Below are 23,533 nucleotides of genomic sequence, written 5' to 3' on the forward strand. Positions count from 1 at the left end.
GTCAAGCTCCTACACCAGCATTATAAAAGAATCCACCAACTGACCAAGCAGCAATCAATAGTTACTATTAAGTGCCTGGCATGTTAAGGATGCAGAAATATAGGACCTGATTCCTCAACTCCTATAGTCAAGAGCCTGGTATGATCCCAATAGTCTCAACTCTCCAACATTCTTCAGACGATGTGGTTATCATATGCACATTGTTACCTTGTTTGCCCCTGAATCAATTCGTTTGTCTTCCTTCATTGGGATACTCAGAACTTAAGAGTAATTCTACAAATGTGGCCTGATACAGAATATTACCGCATCCGAAAACTTCTCTTTCTGGAAAGCCATACCAAGCACACGTTGGAGTGAGCCTCAAGTCACTAAGCCCCAATGCCTTTTCTCATACACCCTTCTGCAGCCCCAAGATATCCTCCTCCTCCAGCTTGTATTTATACAACTATTGTTCTAGCTCTTTTTCCCTCCTACCTTTTCTTTAAAACCCAAGAGAAGAATTTCAAACAGCCTTTTGAAATCACTTCAGATAGGATTCTGTCACTTGGAGCAAGGGTTCGCTTTCAAACTGTTCCTGCAGAACCACTTGAGAGCACAGTTCCCAGAGCCATCAGCTTTTTCAAAGCCCGAGCCTTCTCCACCAGAACCATTCCTCTAATTACCAAGCAGATCAACGGGCTTGGGAGAAGAGATGCATTTTATTTAAAATGAAGGTCTTAAGATACATAATTATATGGCTTTTACATCATTAAAAAACACATCTTATTTTTCAACTCCAAAAAAAAGAATATTGGCAGACAAAGCCAAAGCAAACTTCTCTAAATCAAAAACTCTCAAAGATAAGGAAAAACTGAATTATTCCTTTTCCCTTCTCACCCCAGATTAAGTTTCTTCTCAGTGTCCTTAGTGATTCTGCCAGCACTATCTTGGCAATTGTTAGGTATCTGCTTAATTCGCCAGAATAAACATTATGGGAGTATTTACCCCACGGCTAGAACCCTGCAGGTAGCCTACTGAGAGGTTGTATTTGTCAGGAGTTTGGGTTCCTAAAACTAAGTAGTGCCAAATATAAACCTCAAAAGAGCACGCTGGGGCTCCAACCTTAGCAGCACCAAATGACCAAGCTACATATAAACCACACAACTATCCTTCAGTCCATAAATACTCGGTTCGTATTTTAAAAGGTCTTAGACTTTACAGAAACAGGATTTACTAGTCAAGCAAACAAAAACCAAAGGCAAAACATACTACAACTTGAAAACAAAATGGTAACATCAAGCTGACCCAAAGCCTTCCTGTTATGTGAAATCAATTCAAACCTAAGTCTTTTAAAGCTTTCTAAACCCATAGAAAGATATGGAAATGGAGTTGGGCAAGGGACTAATGCCTAAGATGAACAGTCTTGAACAGTTTGATCTCTGGATATCTGCATCTAAACTGCTTGAATGGCTCTGCTGCTGTAATTTAATGTCAGTAGAGAGCTTTGCTAAGCAGGCTACACTTTTTTTTCCTCATTCCTGTATCAAACTATCTCACAGAATATTCAATTTCTTCAAGAGATCTCATACTTTCAAGAGGGTATTCACAACATTTCACATGGTGTTGAACTCTCATTTCAATGTACACATTACAACCAACTTAAGACCAAAGTGCGAGCTGTTCTCCTGATAAACACCAGCCTCTTTCCTAGCGCCTGCAGCTTCCCTGCAGCAATGAAGCATATAGGGGTGCCTGTATCTTATTTTCCTAGGTTATTAGAGTGTATTAACATCACGAAGCTTTCATTACTAATGCTTACTCCAAGGACTCATGAGAGAAAAGCCAAGTTTTAATTCAGGAAAGCAAGAACGTTACAAAGGAATAACACTTATTTTATTTGGGTTACAGGAACCAAGGAAGCTCTAAACCTAGACAATTTCAGGACAGGATCAGTAAATATCACCCTCTAAGTGGAAACTAAGAGAAAACTAATGGTCAAAACTATAGATAAGAACAATCACCTATGGAAATCTTCCCCAAAACCAGTCCACCAAAAAGAAGGGCAAGAATCTTATTAGCATAAGGTAGGTAAGTCCTAGTTTAAAATGTAAATACTGGGGCATCTGGGTGCTCAGTCAGTTTGGGTCTGTCTCCGGCTTAGGTCATGATCTCAGGGTTCTGGATCAAGCCCAGCAGAGGGCTCCCTGAGCCTGCTTCTCCCCCTCCCCGTACCCCGACTTGTGCTCTATGGCTCTTTCTCAAATATATAAAATCTTTAATAAAAAGTAAATACCATGCTATTAAAATGCATTAAATATCTATGACATACACTGATAAACACAAGTTTTAGTCATGAATTAATACTGAAAATGGGAAACTGAAACATAAGAATTTGCATCTTCTTAAAAGTTCAAAGAAAGAGAAAGCTATGACTTAATGACCCATAACAGTCATCTAAAGAAACCTAAAAGTACAGGACCATAGAGTTCAAACCTGAAAGTTAGCAAATAGCCCAATGAAAGTTTCTGCCTTAAAGCAACCCTCCCGGGTCCCCTCCCTCTTTGGGAGCTTTGTACTAAACGCCTCACTATCACTCAATAAACCTTGCTTTGCTGCGCCCACCAAAAGAAAAAAGTTTCTGCCGTGCTTCTGGCTAAGACAAGCTGGGGTGGGGATATGTTTGTCTCTAGCAAGGTCAAGTTTACAGGATATTTAGGCTGACAATGGGGAAAAGGATTTTAAAATTGGGACTATCCTGAAGGGCTAGGATACATCATTTCCTCAACTAGGGCCATTCAGCTATGCTGATCTGAAGGGCTTACCACTTAAGAACATCTAGCTCCTGGGGCGCCTGGCTGGCTCAAGTCAGTACAGCACGGTGATTCCTGAGCTCCACCAGGGTTGTAAGTTAAAGCCCCATGCTGGGTGTAGAGTTTACTTGGGGGGGGGGGGGAAGAGCATATAGCTCCTCCCGCTCTATATCTATAATCATGAAACATCCATCTAACTCAAGAGTTTAGTCTCTGAATGGACCTGCCTACCAGAAAAGACTGCCCTAGGCAAAAACTGGCTTTCTTGCTAGATATGTTATCTACTGAAAACTGATTCCAGGGTGCCTGGGTGGCTTAGTCGGTTAAGTGTCTGCCTTCTCCTCAGGCCATAATCCCAGGGTCCTGGGATGGAGTCCTGCATCAGGCTCCCTGCTGAGCAGCTCCCTGCTTCTCCCTCTGCCCCTCCCCCCTGCTTGTGCTTGCCCTCTCTCTGTCAAATAAATAAATAAATAAAATCTTAAAAAAAAAAAAGAAAAATGGATTCCCTGGCACTTTATCAATAAAAACTGCTAATGTTCACCAAGATACGCTAGGTAAGGAGCTACAAACCTTCAGCATTACCTCATTTTATACACCCAAACCTCATTAACTACTATGCTCTGTACCTGTTTTACAGGAGAAAACAAGGACTTAAGGAGTTAGGTAATTTGCCTCCAAAGTTCCAAGGCTAAATAGGTCCAGAATTCAAACACGAATTTTTCCAACATTGTAACTCACCATCACCTTATAGGTTAGCTACTCCATTTTCATATTTCACCCATCAGTCTCTTGTGAATCTGATCAGTTAAAAAAAATCTCTGAAGCATAATGATTTCTGAAAGAATTTAGTTCTTACACCAGCAAAGCTGAAATGCTTAACTAAAGCTGACAACAGCTCTCTTCCCCCACCCCTATCTCTAACTTGTAACATTCCAAAAAATGGAAACAGTCTGCTTGAAACCCGCCTCGGAACTTCCAGCACAAAAAGAAGTCTCTTGCCAAAGGCAGTAGGAACATTTCTGCTGCAGTTCATTTGAGAGAGCCTAGGAAAATAGGAAAACTACAGCCAGGTGTAGAGAACGAAGGGCTTCACGTAACGAGACTACTAACAAGAATATAACCACCTAGAATTTAAAAAGTGGTCCACCTAGAATTTAAAAAGTGGTCCTTGCTTGGAAAGGAGCAGCTCAACACCAGCCTCCTTCTGGGAGGATTCTCTGCTATAGAGCTTCTGTCCATCTTTCAGTATGATGATAACTGCAGGTTTTCCACAGAGGTCTCTCAGACTGAGGAAGTCTCTTTCTATTCCCAGTGTGTTGAACATTTTTATTATGAAAGTGTGCTGGGATTTTTTTTTCCCCAAATGTTTTTATTGTGTCACTGAGATCATGCCCTTTATTTTATTTATATGGTTTATTACATTAATTGGTTTTCAACTGTTATTGTAGAACACCTGCTTTTATAATAGGTCTTAAAATTATTCTCAGCTGTTTATGGATCTCTACCATAACCCCAAAAGAATGGGGCAAGTTCCTGAGGACTGATTCCACATGGGCCGGCACTGGCTGTCCTTTGCCCAGGCCCCCCGACTAAGTGTCTGCTCTGCCAAGAGGACAACACAGTTTTCCAGATCAGATGGCACTACATCTGATGACCGTAAGGTAACATAAGAGTGCTAACCAAATTAGTTTAACCATTCAGGATACCAAAACCAGGAGGCTACAAAATGAACTGGCCAGAAATCACTGTATCTTCAGCACTTTGCACAGTGCTTAGCCACAGAGTGGACACTTCACATTTGCTCAATGAACTGGCTCTTTCAAACTTCCTCTTCATTCTCCATGCTCCCCACCCACACTAGCAGGAATAATAAAAGACCAGTTCATTAAATATTAACAATACAATCTGGGAATAAGAATTCAGTCTGTACCACAGCCCTAATCTAGCCTGCTAAACTGGAAGTTGAGATCCCGCTTGTCCATTCTACGTCTTACACCAACACACAGAAGGCCAAACTGACCTCACTGTTAGGGAGACACTCACACTTCATTTCTTAGTGCCAGGTTAGAGTAAAACTCCACTGTCACCAAGTCCAGTCAAGGCAGCCATGCTTTCAGTAGTCTCTAGGGTAAGAAGTAAAAAATTCTTGGCAAACAAGACACAAAATGTCTAACATAAAGAAAAGACAAATGCAAAAATACTGGGAAAAGTTCAGCATTCATAAAAGACTGTACACAAAGCAATGGCCTGATTTGTGCTCTGTATGCCTCTGGATAGTTCGGGGTAGGAAAGCAGAGCTCAGATGAAATACTAAACATGTTTACTATTTTATGCTTTTCTCTGGAAATTCTCCCTCTCTTGAGTGAAAGAGGGAAACAGAATCAAGAGTAGCTGGGGGTATCTCTAGGGTAACATTTTGCCAAGGCTTCACATCCCACCTGTATCCCTGAAGAAACTGAAATTAGGTGGAGGAGGGGGGAATGACAATGAAGCGGTCTCCGATTTCAATTCACAACTGAAATTAGTATATTTATGGATTTATTTAATAATTCACTCTACTAAAAGTGGCTCTCTTAAATTAAGTAAATCAGTAAGTATGATACTAATTTCAATTTTGAAGCCCTAAAATTTAGAGAGAATACTCACAGTGCATTAAACACCTTCCTAAAGGTGGGGAAGGGCCTGTGGGGAGAATGGCAATTATTGCTTGAATAATTTAAAGATACAATAAAAGGCTTGGCCTTGCCTAGGTTATAAAATCAAAATTATTCTGGGGGGGCACCTGGCTGGCTCAGTCGGTAGAGCATAAGACTCGACCTTGGGGTCATGAGTTCAAGCCCCGTGTTGGGCATAGAGCTTACTTTATTTAAAAAAAAAAAAATCTATTCCGAAGTTTAGTACTAAAATTCTTAAAAGTTTAAATATTGAATTCTATGGAATTTGGTAGAAGTGCTTTAAAAATGTGTAATATGTAGATATAAATGTACACGTAAGACAAACCTATAAGCATATGCAGCAAACTGTTAACAGTGGTTACCTCTGCGGAGCAGGAAGGAAGATATGAAGAGGAAGGGGGCAGGAGAAGGGAGAGACACCAAATGAGGTAGACAGGGAGACAGCTTCTTACTTTACATATAATTTTCTCAGCTGGTCATTTTACAGATGACTTTCCCCCATATTCTAAAAATAAAAGTTGTTGACATTCCAGAGTTAATGGGTTGATTCTTTTATCTTTAATGTGGAATCAAACATCTATCCACCTTCTTCTGAGTTATTTTTAGAAATCCAAAATACTAATTTCCATGACCCTAAATAAAGCTGTATTGTAATTACTCAAAGTCCATTTGGGGAAACCTTATTACAATGGGATTGTTTTATTCTTTTATGACTTTAAGGAGGGTTAAAAAAGGCCAGTCTTATAGCCAACTGGGCTCTATTTCTTTAAAATGTTTTTATTATGGAAGTGTTGATTCATACACAAACTAGAAAAAAACAGTGTAAAGAACCCAAGTGTACCCATCACCCAGCTTCAAAAACTATTAACTCTCTATAGGTGGGCTCTATTTATAGTCAAAATCCTAACAAGTTTGGGTGGATATAGCTATGTTCCTGTATCTTTTCCCTTAAAAAACAAACCAAAAAAACCCCATAAAAAAAGAGATTCCTTATATTAAAAAAAAACAAAAACACAAATATCAAATCATTATGTTGTACACCTGAATCTAGTATGTCAATTATACCTCAAAAAAAAAAACCAACCAACCAACCCAGGGGCGCCTGGCTGGCTCAGTCAGTAGAGCATGCCACTCGTGATCTCGAGGTTGTGAGTTCAAGCCCCACAATGGGTGTAGAAATCACTTAAAAAGTAAATCTTTACACACACACACACACACACACACACACACACACAGCAATGAAGAGACCCAAATCACCCACCTCTACCTGCTTTTCCATGTGTGCTCTGCAAATAAGTTCACAAGGAGAATCATTTATCAGCAAGTAACAATCACTCTGACTTAAGTTCAAACACATTTAAAGCAAATTCCAAAGTGCAACCCTAAACTATCTCCTAATTCCAGGACATGAGTAGTCCAAAATACCATTCCCATTGTGGGCTGTTTCATCCATTTGTTTTTAGAAGTGTGAATACTTCGTAACAACTGAGAAAACCACTATGAGAGAGTAGAAAATACATATTAACAAACTACTAACGTTTAATCAGCAATCCCAAGAAGCTAAAAGTCTTCTAACTCTAAGAAGAGTCCAAAATCCACTGTAAAATTATGAGCTCACTTCCAACTGTTTGGCATTTAGGGAAGTATCTGACACTGTCATTTTTTCCCCAGTGTTTTTTTTTTTTCTTTTTTAAGATTTACTTATTTATGGGGCACCTGGGTGGCTCAGTCAGTTAAGCATCTGCCTTTGGCTCAGGTCATAATGTCGGGGTCCCGGGATCAGGCCCTGCACTGGGCTCCCTGCTAAGCAAGGAGCCTGCTTCTTTCTCCCTCTGCCTCTCTGCCATACTTGTGTGCTCTCTCTCGCTCGTTCTGTCTCAAATAAATCAATCTTAAAAAAAAGATGTATGGGGCGCCTGCATGGCTCAGTCCATTGGGCGTCTCTGCCTTCGGCTCAGGTCATGATCCCAAGGTGCTGGGATGGAGCCCCGCATCGAGCTCCCTTCTCAGCGGGGAGCTCGCTTCTGCCGCTCCCCCTGCTTGTGCTCTGTCAAATAAATAAAATCTTAAAAAAAAAAAAAAAAAAGATTTATTTGAGCTTGGCGGGGGTGGTGAGGGCAGAGAGAGAGACTCTCAAGCAGACTCTCTGCTGAGGAGCCAGACCTAACAACCCTGAGATCAGGACCTGAGCCAAAATCAAGAGTCTGACTCTCAACTGACCGAACCAACCAGGCACGCCTCCAATGTGCTTTTTATTAGCCTTACTATCAATTTCCCTCAAAATAACACTTTTCTTATTGAAAGCATCTGCTTTAGTTCACTTATGCTAACAATGGACCTGTTTACAAAACAAATTCCCAACTGTCCTTCCTAACAGTTGTTGTTGGGCTGGAAAGAATTCAAAGGAGGAACTAGCCTGGCAACCTTCAAAAACAGTGCAGCACAGGGACCCCTCTGTGCCCTGAAACTGGAGGGGTAAGGGCCAGCCAACAAAGCCCACACCCTCAGAGAAACAGTATCTGGCCCTTGGTTTTTGTGTCAGGGTTAACTGCAGAAACAAAAGGCCCAACTCCATGTATTGTTTTCACTACATAAAAAAATAACTCATTATTTATCCACAGACACATGGATAATTTTTCTAAGTGAGTATTAAGAAGTTTCCCTGAGGATGAGCTCTAAAGTAGTTTAAAAGAGCAATTAAGGAATGGCAAGCCTGGCCTAAAAGTACACATGGATTATCGACCCTTTTTTCTCCCTAGGTCAAGAACACTGCCTATGTGGGAAATACTAGGCCAGCTTTTATGCACAGAAGTTCGATTCCAAGTCCTCCAAAAAGTCTATCTCTGTCTCTTTTCTAGTGCTATTTCTTTGGATGGCAAACAGGAACTCCAAGTTCTCTCTTAGAAAATCCATACCAAACTGCGTAGCAAAAAAAGAAGAAAAGGGAATTTTCTGCTGTCACTTCAAACTTGAGGGAAATTCCAGGGAAAGGTGTAATCCCTTTCTAATAGTATTGCTACTTATTCTGGACGCTCTGGGCTGTCCTGACCTGTCGGACAAAGGTCTCCCAAAGCCGCCACATAACCTGTTACAGATTTTGTTGGTGTATCCAGCGGGGAGCCCAGCCTACCTCAGAAAGAAAGTCTTCTTGACCTCCCTCCTTGCAAGCCCAAGCGCCAGCCATCAGCTAATAAACAACAGATTGCAGCTCTAGGTCTCCTGTTCGGCTATTTGCAAACTGCTTTCTTCCCTCCTTGCCCCCCAAATATCAAGATGCCCAGGGGAAGGCAGAACTGATCTTTTTCACTGACACTGGTGAGCAATGAAAAGCTGAAGAACAAATAAATAACTGGCACCAAGCAAGTATGCAAGCACCTTAAATGAGAGATATTTACCAAACCAAATTAATGCTCCTGATAAATCCAGAAACCCTTATATGCGGCAAGTGATTTTACCTCTTTTTGACCATTTTTCATCAATAAAATGAGGATCTGAATAGCTCACCATTGTCAAAAAACTTGAAAATTTACACAAACTTATTAGCAGGATATTCCTCATCCTCACTTCAGATATGTCCTAAAACTGGAATTATATAGAATGGCTTAACCTTTTTGTTTTAAAAAAGAAAAATCATCCTAGTGCACCTGGGTGACTTAGTTGGTTGCCCGGAAGCCCTTCGGCTCAGGTCATGATCTCAGGGTCTTGGGACTGAGCCCATGTAGGGCTCCCTGCTCAGCAGGGAGTCTGCTTCTCTCTCCCTCTACCCTTCCCCTTCCCCCTTCCCCCCCCCCCCCCGCTCATGCTCTTTTTCTCTCTCCAAATAAAATCCTTTTTTGTTTTTTAAATATTTTTTTTTTTAATATAGCAAGAGCAGGAACACAAGCAGGGGGAGTGGGAGAGGGAAAAGCAGGCCTCCCGGCCGAGAAGAGACCCCAATCCCAGGACCCCGGGATCATGACCTGAGCCGAAGGCAGATGCTTAACGACTGAGCCACCCAGGCGCCCCTTCAAATAAAATCCTTTTTTGTAAGATTTTATTTATTTGAGAGAGAGAGCAGGAGCAGGGAGAGGGGCAGAGGGGCAGAGAGAAACAGACTCCCCACTGGGCAGGGAGCCGGGCGACTGGACTTAATCCCAGGACTCCGGGATCATGACCTGAACCGAAGGCAGACGCTTAACTGACTGAGCCACCCAAGCATCCCTCAAATAAATAAAATCTTAAAAAGAAAAGAATCAACCTTCCATCCCCAGCCAATCAATGCTGAAATTTACTATAGAAGAAATAATTTCACATTCATCACATTCTCCTCCTTTACAAAAACTAGCCAATCTGCCTGAAAATATTAGCTGACCAGGGACTTGGCGACTTACCTTCTGACTGTACTTAAAAACTTAGCACTTGGGGTACCAGGGTGGCTCAGTCAATTAAGCATCTGGCTCTTGATTTCAGCTCAGGTCGTGATTGTGAGATGGAGCCCTGTGCTCATCTCAGCAGGGGAGTCGGCTTCGGAATCTCTCTCTCCCTCTGCCTCTATCCCTCCCCCTCACTCTTGCGCTCTCTTAAAACAACAACAGCAAAAACAAATCTTAGCAACTTGCATGGGGACAAGCCACCTATACCAAATTCAGGCAGCACCAACCTCACTTGGTAAAGATGAGTTCCCAGAACGAGTCAGGGCTCTGCCTGCTACAGACCCGTCAGGATGTGGGACATGGCTTCTAGCTTCTTTCCATCACAGAGCCAGCAAGAAGTCACATTTCCTTCTTGCTCTTCAGTGACTTATTTCTTGTCCCCATGACATGGGAAACTCCACCCCTTCCCATCTTTCACTTTTTAAAGGAACAGGACCATATTACAATTTTTTAATTAAAAAAAATTTTTTTTTAAAGTAGGCTCCACACCCAACGTGAGGCTTGAACTCACCATCCTGAGATCAAGAGTCATGCACACCACCAATTGAGCCAGCCAGCGCCCCAGGACCATATTACTTCTGAATACTTGGAAAGGCAGGAAAAATTCAGTGATAGGTATTTTCCCTATCCACAGAATACAACTGGCAGAAAGACACTAATTATTTCAAGCCTGATTTCCACACAGCAATCAGAGTTCCATAAAGCTTGCTTACTTGCCTCCTTTGACATTAGAGAAAATATTAAGATCCCAACAATAAATCTTTGTTGGGAAACACCTTTCTTCACTCTTTTAATCAAACTATTTCTCCCTCAATCAGAAATTAAAACATATGGAAGTCTTAACTGGTGGGATATTATATAACATTCACAGGAAGAAACAAAATTTCAAAATCAGTCAGTGCCTGGAAAATCTGAAAAATGCACACAAACAATGAACTAGGTCTCAAGTCACCAGCTTGAAAGAAGCTAGTAAAATAAAATGCATGCAAAAAATTTTACACACCAATTTCTTTTATCGTAAGTATGCCTCTTAGCGGTATTCTGAAGGAATAACAAGTGGTAAACAATTCATCTGCCGGCACCCTGTGTAGTAAGTACACTCTATGGTTTATCTAATAATGTCAGAGAAAAGGAAGTGAATTGGAGTAAGAGAGGAGTCCTAGAGAACTTTAAGAAAGTAATTATTTGTAGGTTTGTTTATTCTTTTGTTAAATGTGGATAATACTGGACATACAACTTCTAAGGTTTCAGGATGGTAGTGAGTTGGGCTTTACAAACAAATAGGACACTGCATTAGAGATGTTTAATGGTAAGGCAAATAGACAATCATTTCTCTTTTTAAAAAAGTTTTGCTCTCATTAATGCAAGTTTCACAATCTCTGTATACAGGCACACATTGGAGATATTGCAGGTTTGGTTCCAGAACACAGCAATAAAGCAAGTCAAATGAATTTTTTAGTTTAAATCTTATGTTTACACTGTACTTTAGTCTATTAAGTGTGCAATAACATTATGTCTAAAAAAATACGTATCTTAATGAAAAAACACTTTATTGCTAAAAAATGCTAACCATCATCTAAGCCTTCAAGTTGTAATTCCTAATGATAGATCATCATAACAAATATAATTTAAAAAGTTTTAAATACTGCAAGAAATCACCAAAATATGATACAGAGACACAAAGTGAGCAAAACTGCTGCAAACATGCACCAACAGACTTGCATGATGCAGGGTCGCCATGAGCATTCGATTTGTAAAAATAAAACAAAACCAAAAAACACAGTATCTAGAAAGTGCAATACAGTGAAGCACAATAAAAGGTAGGTATGCCTACAGTTACTTTAGAAAGACTGATAGGAGTATATTCTCCAAAAATACCATGGTCCAGCAAGAACAAAGAGCATGCTTCTGTTCATGCTATGAGAATTTATTGAACACTAACTCCCATGCTACACATTATGCTTGATGCAGCAAACAAGACAGACAAGTTCCCTGTCCTGTTGTAATTACACACAGAAAGGTATCTTTCATTATCTCTTCAGGTTCATAATGTGACCTTGGGAGTTTTCTCTTGCATGGACCAGAGTAGTCAGAAAGGAGTTCACTACCTGTGGGATCTTCTCCTAGTCTCTCTTTGAACTGAAGTTTTCTCATGTGTTGAAACAGAGATAACGCTTTAGTTAACAATAATGTATCAGTAATGGTTCATTAATTCTGCCAAATGTACCATACTGATGTACGGTGTTATTAACGGGGGAAATTGGGCATAGGGAATATAGGAACTATTATGGGTTAAACTGTCTCCCCCACCCCCAAAATTTGTATGTTGAGATCCTAACATCAAGTACCCCAGAGTGTGACCTCATCTGGAGATAGGATCTCCACAGAGATACAGGGCTGGTTATCCTTATAAAAAGACATCTGGACATAGGGATATGTGGAGGAAAGACAGTATGAAGAGACACAGGAAGAAGAGAGCAACCTATATGCCAAGGAACCAACCCTGCCAACACCTTGATTTTGTAACTTTGAGCCTCCAGATCTGTGAGACAAGAAACTGCTTTTTTTTTTTAAGATTTTTATTTATTTATTGAGAGAGAGAGAGAGAATGGTAGAGAGAGAGCACGAGAGGGAGGAAGGTCAGAGGGAGCAGCAGACTCCCCGCCGAGCAGGGAGCCCGATGCGGGACTCGATCCAGGGCCTACAGGATCATGACCTGAGCCGAAGGCAGTCGCTTAACCAACTGAGCCACCCAGGCGCCCGAAACTGCTCTTGTTGACGCCACCCAGTGGGTACTTTCTCCCAACAGCCCTATCAAACTAACACAGGGACTCAGTACCATTCTTGCAGTGGTGTGTTAACTGGTTCTCAAAAAAGTGTATTAAACAAAAAGGCAGGGGGATGTGCTGTCCACCTCTCACAGATAATGAAGACCAAAGCAGACAGATGGCTGGGCAATCCTGCTCAGGGCCAAGGGGAGCCAGAGCAGTCGCGGCACACAGTGAGCAACCAAGTGGAGGACTGGCATCCAGGTTTCAGTCAGTGTTCTTCACAGCTTAAGGTTACTTCAAGATGGGCATAAAGGTGGCTGTAAGTGAGGGAATATGCTGAAGTAAATTATCAATCTAAAATGCCCTGCTCTGAGCACCTGGCTGGCTCAGTCAGTGGAGCATGCGACTCTTAATCTCAGGGTGGTGAGTTTCAGCCCCACGTTGGGAGTAGAGATTACTACTTAAAAATAAAAAATAAAGGGTGCCTGGGTGGCTCAGTCGTTAAGCGTCTGCCTTCGGCTCAGGTCATGGTCCCAGGGTCCTGGGATCGAGCCCTGCGTTGGGCTCCCTGCTCCGCGGGAAGCCTGCTTCTCCCTCTCCCACTCCCCTGCTTGTGTTCCCTCTCTCGCTGTGTCTCTCTCTGTCAAATAAATAAAAAAAATCTTTAAAAAAAATCAGTAAATAAAAATTTTTTAAAAATTTTAAAAAAGTCTTAAAAATAAAATGCCCTGTCTGAAGTGGACAGAACCCCTGAGAGTCATTTTCTTTTCTTTCTTTCTTTTTTAAGATTTTATTTATTCATTCCAGAGAAAGAGTGAGAACACAGCAGGGTAAGGGGCAGAGGGAGAAGGAGACTCCCCGCTGAGCAGGGAGCCCGATGCAGGGCTCGATACCGGGACTCCAGGATCATGACCCCAGCCAAAAGCACATGCCCAACCAAGTGAGCCACCGAGCCACCCCTGAGAGTCACTTTCTAAATACTGGACCAGATTCTGCAGTGAGTAGTGGCTTTGGCACTGAAAAAGAACTAGGTTCTTGGCTCCTGCACTCATTAGCTGGGTAAGCTACTTTCCCAATCTTCCAAAAGTGACCTACCACTCACAAAACCACCACGTGAGCTAAGTAAGTGCACATAAACTGCCTGGCATATAGCAGGTGAGTTCATGCCACAAGCTATATTTAGCCTCAACCTCAGAGTGGTGAGAGGGAGATACTGAGGAGCCTAAGAGCAAACAGATTTCACCACTGAATTCTATTTTCTTGCTATTAATAGTAAATAATTACAGAATACAGTGTTTTATACCTTTATTAGCTAAATCAGCATGTGTTGCACTGAGAGGTATACAGAAGCAAGAAAAGGTCACATTCTAAGGTCATGACCTTTGGAGAACAAAGCCCTTTGCTGCTAGGTGTTAGCAGGGAACAGCAGCAGCAAGTTGAGGGGCCATTCATTTGGAACTTGTTCATCACAATATCCGCAATGTAGGCAACTTGCGGCACCTTCTCTTGAGAATTTACTCAGTTGGGGTCTACTAAGTAGCTCAGGATAATCTATGCAATTAATCTCTCATCATTAGAAAAACAGAATGAACAGCATAGCATAGTCAGCAGCTTAAATAATCTTCAATTCACCCCAGAGGCTGTTCTTCTCTATCCCTAGGGTGGGTAAGAGCAATTTTAGTTCCAGTTTTAAATGAGTATGTGTTACCACTGGGGAGTATCTTTTTATTTTTTAGAGGAATTCTCAGCTCTTCTAACTTAATAAAAGACACTACAGCCTATGTTAACTAATGACCTATGGCCTCCTTCCAGCTCTCATTATGGTAAACCTATTTAGAAACTAAACAGCCAACTGTGGCACTTAACTATTTTTTAAGACGGAATTATTATTACTAATACCTTGGGCTGAACCAGTGGTGCGTACTGCAATCACCTTTAAGCCTTAAAAGAAGTCCATTGGGGCGCCTGGGTGGCTCAGTCGGTTGGGCAACTGCCTTCGGCTCAGGTCATGACCCTGGAGTCCCGGGATCGAGTCCCGCATCGGGCTCCCTGCTCCGTGGGGGATCTGCTTCTCCCTCTGACCCTCCCCCCTCTCATGCTCTCTGTCTCTCATCCTCTCTCTCTCAAATAAATAAATAAAATCTTTTAAAAAAAATAAATAAAAGAAGTCCACTGATCAAAGATTCTTACTGAGGACACCTGGAAAGGGAGTCAGAACCGGGGGCACATGAACACTGCAGACTCCGAGCACTAGGACTGTGGTCTCCCTTCATCAAGTTGCAGCCCATCCCCGAGGCACAGACAGCCACTGTTTACACGGAGTTCTACTTTATGACTCTATTAGGAGAAGTAAGTTGTTTGACATCTTTTATAGACATTGATCTTTTTAGGACCAAATCATCTTCTCCAAACAAGTCTATCACATAGCGGTTTAGAAGGAAAAAAAAATAAGTGTATGTGTAAGTTTATTTCATTATATGTTATTCTTCCACTGCTTTAAATTATATTTGGAAGATGGGAGTGTATCATTCAATAACTAAATCATATTAATTTTTCTGTTCCTTCAGATGCATGAGTCCTCAGACTGCACTGTCCAATAGACATGTGGCTACCAGGCACCTGAAATGTTACTGGTTTGGACCAAGATGAGTCATAGGTAGAAAATAAACACAGGATTTCAGAGACTTAGTACAAAAATCAAAATGTAACCTATTTTCTATATTAATTACACATTAAAATGAGAATATGTTGGATATATTACATAAAATACATCATTAAAATTAATCTCATTTGCTTTCTTTTGTAATGTGGCTGCCAGAAAATCCAAAATTACGTACAGCTCAGACTGGACTTCTCTTGGACAGTGCTGTCCTAAAGGACAACAATGATCATTATGTCTTTTTGAATGCTCAAGTTTTAAATCTGATCCAATATTATTATTTGGTCACTGTTATTTATTAATTTTTTTTAAGTAATCTCTACATCCAACATGGGACTCAAACTCACAACCCCAAGATCAAGAGTGGCATGCTCTACTGACTGAGCCAGCCAGGAGCCCCTATTTAGTCACTCTTCAATTCATCTTTTATTTTTACAGTTTATAGTTTCTATCCACTAAGATCTTCCTGTTGATATAACCACCTAATGGCTTTCCATTTATATGTGCACTTCACCAGATACATTGAGGGGAAAAAAAGAGAAATGTCTTAAACACACAACTCTACATAAGAATCCAAAACTGATTTCAAGATCTGCTATCATTTTGGATTCTATCCTGAGTCTACAAAAGAAACCAAGAGGAAGGCACTATTCAAAACTATCTACATTTAAAGACAACACAACTATCCCAACTCCAGTTAGATCCAAACACCCAACCAGAACTTAGTTCAGATATAAGTGAGCAATGCAGCTCCTCTCTCTGGGCTTTCCTTCAGGAACAGCATATAAACCACCTACAGAAAATCTATCAGCGCCTGGGTGGCTCAATCAATTAAGCATCTGCCTTTGGCTTGGGTCAGGCTTCTGACCCAAGGATCAGGCTCCTGATTCCAGGCTCCTAGGATGGAGTCCCCATCGGGTTCCTTGCTCAGCGGGGAGCCTGCTTCTCCCTCTGCCTGCCGCTCCCCCTGCTTGTGCCTCTTTCTCTCTCGGACAAATAAAATCTTTAAAAAAATATATTTAAGTAAAATAAAATAAAAAGAAATAGATCTATTTATCTCCTAGAACATCTTATATATATTCCTTAATAAAGGAACAAAGCTGAATTCATCAGGTTTATATAGGAAAGATCTGGCTTGCCACAGCTTCAAAATCCGAAAGGATGTGGCCCTTGCCTACTTGTCCAACACCATCTCAAACCACTCTCTCCGAGCCACAATGGGCTTTCTGTTCCTCAAACAAGGCGGGCATTTACGGTCTCAGCACCTTTCCACTTGCCATTGTCTCTCCAAATACACTCTTCTGCAGTCCCAAGCATGGCTGGCTCCCTTCCCATCCTGCTAATGTCAGCTACTTGAAAAGGCCTTCCTGTAGTGTATTATCTAATGAAACCTCAATGCTCCCCCACCCCCCATTATCTGGTAGTCCTATTTCATTCCTAACACTTAGGAAAAGCTGAAATTATCTTATCTGCCTCCCCAAACTAGAAAAGTAAGCTCCCCAAGAACACAAGTCCTATCTGTCTTGCTCACTGCTGATATCCCCAGCACATACAGCAGGCACAGTTAACAAGGACTCAAGCGTCTACTGACTGAAGCAAAAAAATCAAAAGCAGCCTTGAAAGACAAAGATAAGAATCTTAAGAGGTGGGGCGCCTGGGTGGCTCAGCCATTTAGCGACTTCCTTCAGCTCAGGTCATGGTCCCAGGGTCCTGGAATCGAGCCCCACATCAGGCTCCTTGCTCAGCAGGGAACCCTGCTTCTCCCTCTCCCACTCCCCCTGCTTGTGTTCCCTCTCTCACTGTCTCTCTCTGTCAAAAAATTAATAAATAAATCTTAAAAAAAAAAAAAAAGAATCTTAAGGTGTTAAAATCCAGTAATGCTTATTTAAAAAATTATGCAAGTGGTTTCCTACGTACATATCCTTCTAGTCTTTTATTTTCAAATTACCAATACTTAAGTCTCTTGAAGAACTGACATATTTCTCTATGGATGAAAATATGAAGTATGGATATAATTATATTTTGTTTCCTGAGGATGGAGAGGAAAGAAAGGCTTGCATCACTAAGTAAAAGATGAAATAAGGCTACAATGAAAACACTGAGTATTAGTACAAGAGTAGAGAAAATGGAACAAAATATAAAGTTTAGAAATACCGCCCTGGGGGGCGCCTGGGTGGCCCAGTCGGTTAGGCACCTGCCTTCGGCTCAGTCATTATCCCGGAGATCTCGGATCGAGTCCCGCATCCGGCTCCATGCTCGGTGGGGAGCTCGCTGCTCCCTCTGCTTGTGCTGTGCACGCTCGCTCTCACCCTCTCTCTCTGACAAATATTTTTAAAGAAGAAAAAAAGAGGGCGCCTGGGTGGCTCAGTTGGTTGGGCGACTGCCTTCGGCTCAGGTCATGATCCTGGAGTCCCGGGATCGAGTCCCACATCGGGCTCCCTGCTCGGCGGGGAGTCTGCTTCTCCCTCTGACCCTCTTCCCTCTCGTGCTATCTCTCATTCGCGCTCTCTCAAATAAATAAATTAAAAAAAAAAATCTTAAAAAAAAAAAAGAAAAAAAAATACTACCTCCCCCAAAAGAAACATACCCTGTAAGACACACTTTACAAAGGTGGCTTTTCCTTTCTTTCTTTTTTTATTAAGATTTATTTATTTTAGGGGCGCCTGGGTGGCTGAATCGGTTTAAGCATCTGCCTACGGCTTAGGTTATGATCCCAGGGTCCTAGGACTGAGCCCTGCATTGCTTCTCCCTCTGCCCCCCCGAACTCCCTGCTCTCTCTCTCAAATAAATAAGTAAAATCTTAAAAAGAAAAGAAAAAGATTTATTTATTTATTTGAGAGAGGACAGAGAATGTGGGTTGGGGGGAACAGAAAGAGAGAATCTTCAAGCAGACTCCCCGCTGAGCCTGCAGCCTGATGACCCAAAAAATCATGACCTGAGCTGAATCCAACAGTCAGACACTTAACCAACTGAGCCACCCAGGTGCCCCCAAAGGTGGCTTTTCAAATCACTAGATAAAAGGATAAATCAGTGGTCAGGACAACCAATTAACAACTTGGCACAAAAAGTTAGATTCCTTCTTCTTACTGTAAACAAAAATAAAATGCCTGATATATTAAAGAAATATTAAAAAACCACTGAAAAATAAAATATTAGTGTCTATTTGATAGGTCTGGGTAAGCCTATTTATTAGTCTTCTCAGAGATAAAAAGATATTGTATCCATCATAAAAGGATAAGAACATAATAAAGTAATACCAGACACTTCTCCAAATGCTTCACATAATTAATTCACTTAAGTTACAACACTGCCATGAGGTACACACCATTTATTATTACTCTCATTTTACACACGAGGAAACTATCCACAATCTTAAATACTATACTACTTCACCTCTCTGCTTCACAGAACAAAAGGGAGCTCCTGAAAATTAAAAATATAAGAATACATATCCAGCAATTCCACTTCTGGGTATTTATCCAAAAGAGGTGAAATCTGGATATCAAAGAGATACTAGAACTCCCATGTTCATTGCAGCACTATTCAAAGTAGCCAAGATTTGGAAAGAACCTAAATGTCCATCAACAGAAGAATGGATAAAGAAAATGTGGTATATACATACAATGGACTACTATTCAGCCTTAAAAAAAAAAAAAGGATTCTGCAACATGCAACAACACTAATGAACCTGGAAGACCTGATGCTAAGTGAAATAGTGTCACAAAAAGGCAAATACTGCATGATTCCACTTCTATGAGGCATCAATCTCATAGATTCATAGATTCAGAGTGGAATGGTGGTTGTCACGGGGCTGGGAGTAGGCGGAAATGGGCAGTTATTAATCAAGTGCATCAAGTTTCAGTTAAATAAGACGAATAAGGGCGCCTGGGTGGCTCAGTTGGTTAAGCGACCACCTTCGGCTCAGGTCATGATCCTGGAGTCCCAGGATTGAGTCCCACATCGGGCTCCCTGCTCAGCAGGGAGTCTGCTTCTCCCTCTGACCCAACCCCCTCTCATGCTCTCTCTCTCTCTCATATAAATAAATAAAATCTTAAAAAAAAAATAAGACAAATAAGCTTTAGAGATCTGTTGTACAATGCTCTATCTATACTCAACAATTATATACAGTTAAAAATTTAAGAGGACAGATCTCATCTTAAATGTTCTTACCACAATAACATAAATAAACAAATCTTAACATCCACGATGTCAGTAAATTGAAAAGCCTTCATGAGAGGTGGGAAGGGCTTTGTAACCTACAGCAATTGGAAGAAAACTTAAGTACTGCCAGTTTGTCCTGGCAGCCTTAGAAGGCACAAGTTTCTGCATACATATAAAGAGCATAACTATATTCTTATAGGGACTGCAGCTGTTCAGAGTTATATAAGGAATGGAGTAAATAAAAATGTTGATAAACATGGGGCCGCCTGGCTGGCTCAGTCAGTAGAGCATGTGACTCTTGATCTTGGGAGTCATGAGTTCGAGCCCCATGCTGGGTGGAGATTACTTAAAAGAAAAAAGTTGATGGGGTGCCTAGGTGGCTCAGTTGGTTAAGCATCTGCTTTCAGCTCAGGTCATGATCCCAGGGTCCTAGGATCAAGTTCCACATCGGGCCCTCTGCTCAGCAGGGAGTCTGCTTCTCCCTCTCAACTTTTCCTCTGTGCTCGCTCTCTCTCTCTCTCAAATAAATAAAATCTTAAAAAAAAAAAGTTGATGAATATGAAAAAAACATATTACATGAACATAAGCGGGAAAAAACAAGTCTACAAAATGCAATCAATGGGGGCACCTGAGTGGCTCAGTCATTAAGGGTCCTGGGATCGAGCCCCACATCAGGCTCCCAGTTCAGCAGGAAGCCTGCTTCTCCCTCTCCCACCCCTCCTGCTTGTGTTCCCTCTCTCGCTCTCTCTTTCTGTCAAATAAGTAAAATCTTTAAAAAAACAATGCAATCAAGGAAATCTCCCACAAAGTAAACAGAGATGGAAACAACAGAAAAAAAGATAAATTTAGATGATCAGTTCGAAAGATTCAAAATCCGATTAACAATTCCACAAAGAGTAGAGAAAATAAAGGGGAGAAAAATCAAGGACATAATTCCAGAAAATTTCCCAGAACTGAGGGACATTAACTTTCAGTCCACTAAGTGACCAGCACATTAGATGAAAACAGCCACATGAAAAACATCATTATAAAATTTCAGAATGCTGGGAAAGAGAAGTTCTAAAGTTTCAGAGGTCAAAGGTAACTGACATCTCACGAACAGTGAAAGCCAAAGGGCAATAGAGCAGTATCTTCAAAATTCTGAAGGAAAACTATGTCCAAGCTAGACTTCTATACCCAGCCAAACTAACAATCAATATGAAAGTAGAAGAAAGGCATTTTTAGACATAAACAATTTACCTCCTGTGTACCCTTTTCTCAAGAAGCCAATGGAGAAAGATGCTCTTCCAAAACAAGAGATTCAATCAAGAAGGAAAAGATATGGGAAAAAGATAATGGGATCCAGCACAAGAGACATAGGAAAAGTCATGAGGATGATGATGTTGAGATAGCAAGCATGACAGCTGGGCAGCTACCTAGAGAACATCCAAAATGGAGATCAGAAAGTATCTCCAGAAAGATAAAACTTGTAATATGGCTAAAATGTTTAAAATATTGAGGAAGTGGGGAGCCTGGGTGGCTGGGCTTCCCTGCTCAGCAGGGAGCCTGCTTCTCCCTCTCTAGCTCCCCCATGCTTGTGTTCCTTCTCTCGCTATCTCTGTCAAATAAAATCTTTAAAAATAAATAAATAAAATAAAAAAATAAAATACTGGGGAAGATTTACACTTCTGGGTAGAGTTTAAAGATTAATTACTGATGAGAAACAGAAATTAAACAAAACAGACCAAAAAAAGGTATTAACAGAGAAAATAAAAAGCTATGCAAAACAGGAAATTAACCATAGCATGTAAAGTGATTTGGCTGTAAGTTATACACAACCATAAACCTCCTACAATGAACACTGCTCTAACCAAAATTACATTATAACCAAAGTGACAATAAATGTGAATGTGTGAGGTGGTCAGGGAATTCTACCAGAAACCACTACCATCCAAGGTGGGAAATTAACAGATAATATCAAAAACCAGAAAATCACTAAGTAGCAAAATAAGCTTATTATGTAGAAGCAATAGCAAAAGAAACAGTAGAGTTGGAAATGACTGCTTCTAGAAACTAGGAAGGATTTTTACACATGTATTAAGTAAAACAAAAAAATACAATAAATATATAAAATGCTTTCTAAACTTAAGAAAATATACTGAGGGACAATCAAATGTATACATAAGTGTATTCATGTCTATCACATAGTTATCAGACAGGGAAAAATGCAGAAGAGCTTAAATGTCTACCAAAAAAGAACCAGTTAGATAATTTTAAATTACATGGCACATCCATGATGAAATGCCATGAGTCATTTAAAAATGCAAATGGGGAATGTTAACAAGAACCAGGTGAGACAAGAAAGTCCAGCCCAGATTTTGATTAAAACACACACCACATATCCAAGTAACACAAGCATGAAGAGAGACTATTCACCAAAATATTAACAATGATTATATATATGTCAAGTTTATGGATGATCTTTCAATACTTCCTAATGAATAAACGTGTTATTAAGTTAGTTAAAATAAAAAAGGTTAACTGTTGATTCTACAACTTAGAATAGAATCAGAGAGGAGAGTAGACCTACTTTATCATCTTGTTTCAGTTTAAGCTGAAAAATAAACACTGCTTAATAAGAACCCAAAACGTCCATTAAGGAATCTTCTAGATAAGTAACTCTTAACATAAGGCTGGTTTTATAAGCCAATGAAGTTGTTATTAGTTCCTTTTAGCACCATGCATTTACCTTATTTGAACAACGATTCAACTTGCACTGGATCCCAAACAGACACTACCCGCAAAAGAACACTGGCAGTGTCACGGCCTTCTCCAATTTACAAAGTCAGGATACAATTCTGGAAAGAGAGGAAACAAGCAGTGATAAGACAACTACCCAAATCCTGTAGATTGTATCGTGAAATACAGATGCCTGAAATCTCTAAGCAAAAACTCCACTTTAACCCTCAACTTTACTCCAAGTGGACACAGGCTTCTCTCTCAAAGCATACTCGCCTGAGGGTCTTCTGTCTCACACACGTTTTTATCCATCCAACCCCCTACATACAGTAAGGCCGCAGAATGGCAACTAAAACCTTCCTCTTAAAACCTGATACTCACTGGCAATATTTCAGGTGCTACGGTTTGCATTATGCAAGACTAATTTACGAACTCCATAATTTAACCTGGACAATTACTTCAGAAGAATTAGATTCCTGAAACAAAAAAATGTAACTGAGGTATGCCGAACTGAATTTAACACGTTTCAAGTTAAAACAACTTCCCATCCTCATCCCTCAAAGCACAAAATAAACCTTCTGATCCAGTTATTTAAATATTCTCAGATCTAAACATTACTAACATAGCCATACATCAAAGCTATGTAGTATTATCCAAAACAAATAGGAAAACAAAGTTCCAAGATCACCATGTAATGTCCTTACTCCTACCTTATTAAAGCTTTATCATTCATCCATATTGCCATAGAGTAGGAAAGCACCCAAGATTCAAAGAATCTGAAGATGCAGTCTTAAACTCTTTTTTTCACTTATTTATTCAGCATTCACTCAATTAAAGATACCCACCTTAGCTTTCTCGGAAATCTGTGGTTTGCACATAGCTGAACCCTGCCTACCTAGCCAGGAAAAGAAAGGAATATATTTGCTTAAGCTATGGTCTCTTGGTACATGTGAACCCTCAGCCTAAACGCCTCTTCCCCTAGCAAGCTGTCCCTGGTGCACACAGGCTGAGTTCGGTACTGCTTCTTGGTGTTACCCCAGACATGTCTCTCCTTACACTCATCTCATTATATCCATGAATGTCAATTTCCCTCAAAGGACTGCAAACTCTTTATACCTAAGCAATAAAATCTTGACGTATACCAAAGCTAATCAGGTAATTAACACTAGGAAGAGGCAATAAAAAACTACTCTTAAAACTAACAAGACTATTTTATCCAGGGGCGGCTGGGTGGCTCAGTCGTTAAGCATCTGCCTTCAGCTCAGGTCATGATCCCAGGGTCCTCGGATCGAGCCCCGCATCGGGCTCCCTGCCCCACAGGAAACCTGCTTCTCCCTCTTCCACTCCC

General features: G+C 40.8%; 1 protein-coding gene across 3 annotated transcripts in view; it reads right to left on the bottom strand.

Annotated features, from left to right (window-relative positions):
- The window catches only part of THRAP3 (thyroid hormone receptor associated protein 3), a 74,074-nt gene that overhangs the window by 24,001 nt on the left and 26,540 nt on the right, over window positions 1–23,533 (bottom strand). For 2 of the 3 annotated variants that reach the window (XM_025855663.2, XM_025855664.2), the window contains exon 2: window positions 22,196–22,304. The gene's annotated coding sequence lies outside the window, so the exon portion shown is untranslated. Of the gene's footprint in view, window positions 1–10,103; window positions 10,172–22,195; window positions 22,305–23,533 lie in introns of those variants that run through there. The other variant, XM_025855665.2, reaches the window with a different exon arrangement.

Source organism: Callorhinus ursinus, unplaced genomic scaffold (genome assembly GCF_003265705.2).
Source record: "Callorhinus ursinus isolate GAN/ISIS: 27379988/994484 unplaced genomic scaffold, GSC_fseal_2.0 scaffold18, whole genome shotgun sequence".
NCBI lineage: Eukaryota > Metazoa > Chordata > Mammalia > Carnivora > Otariidae > Callorhinus > Callorhinus ursinus.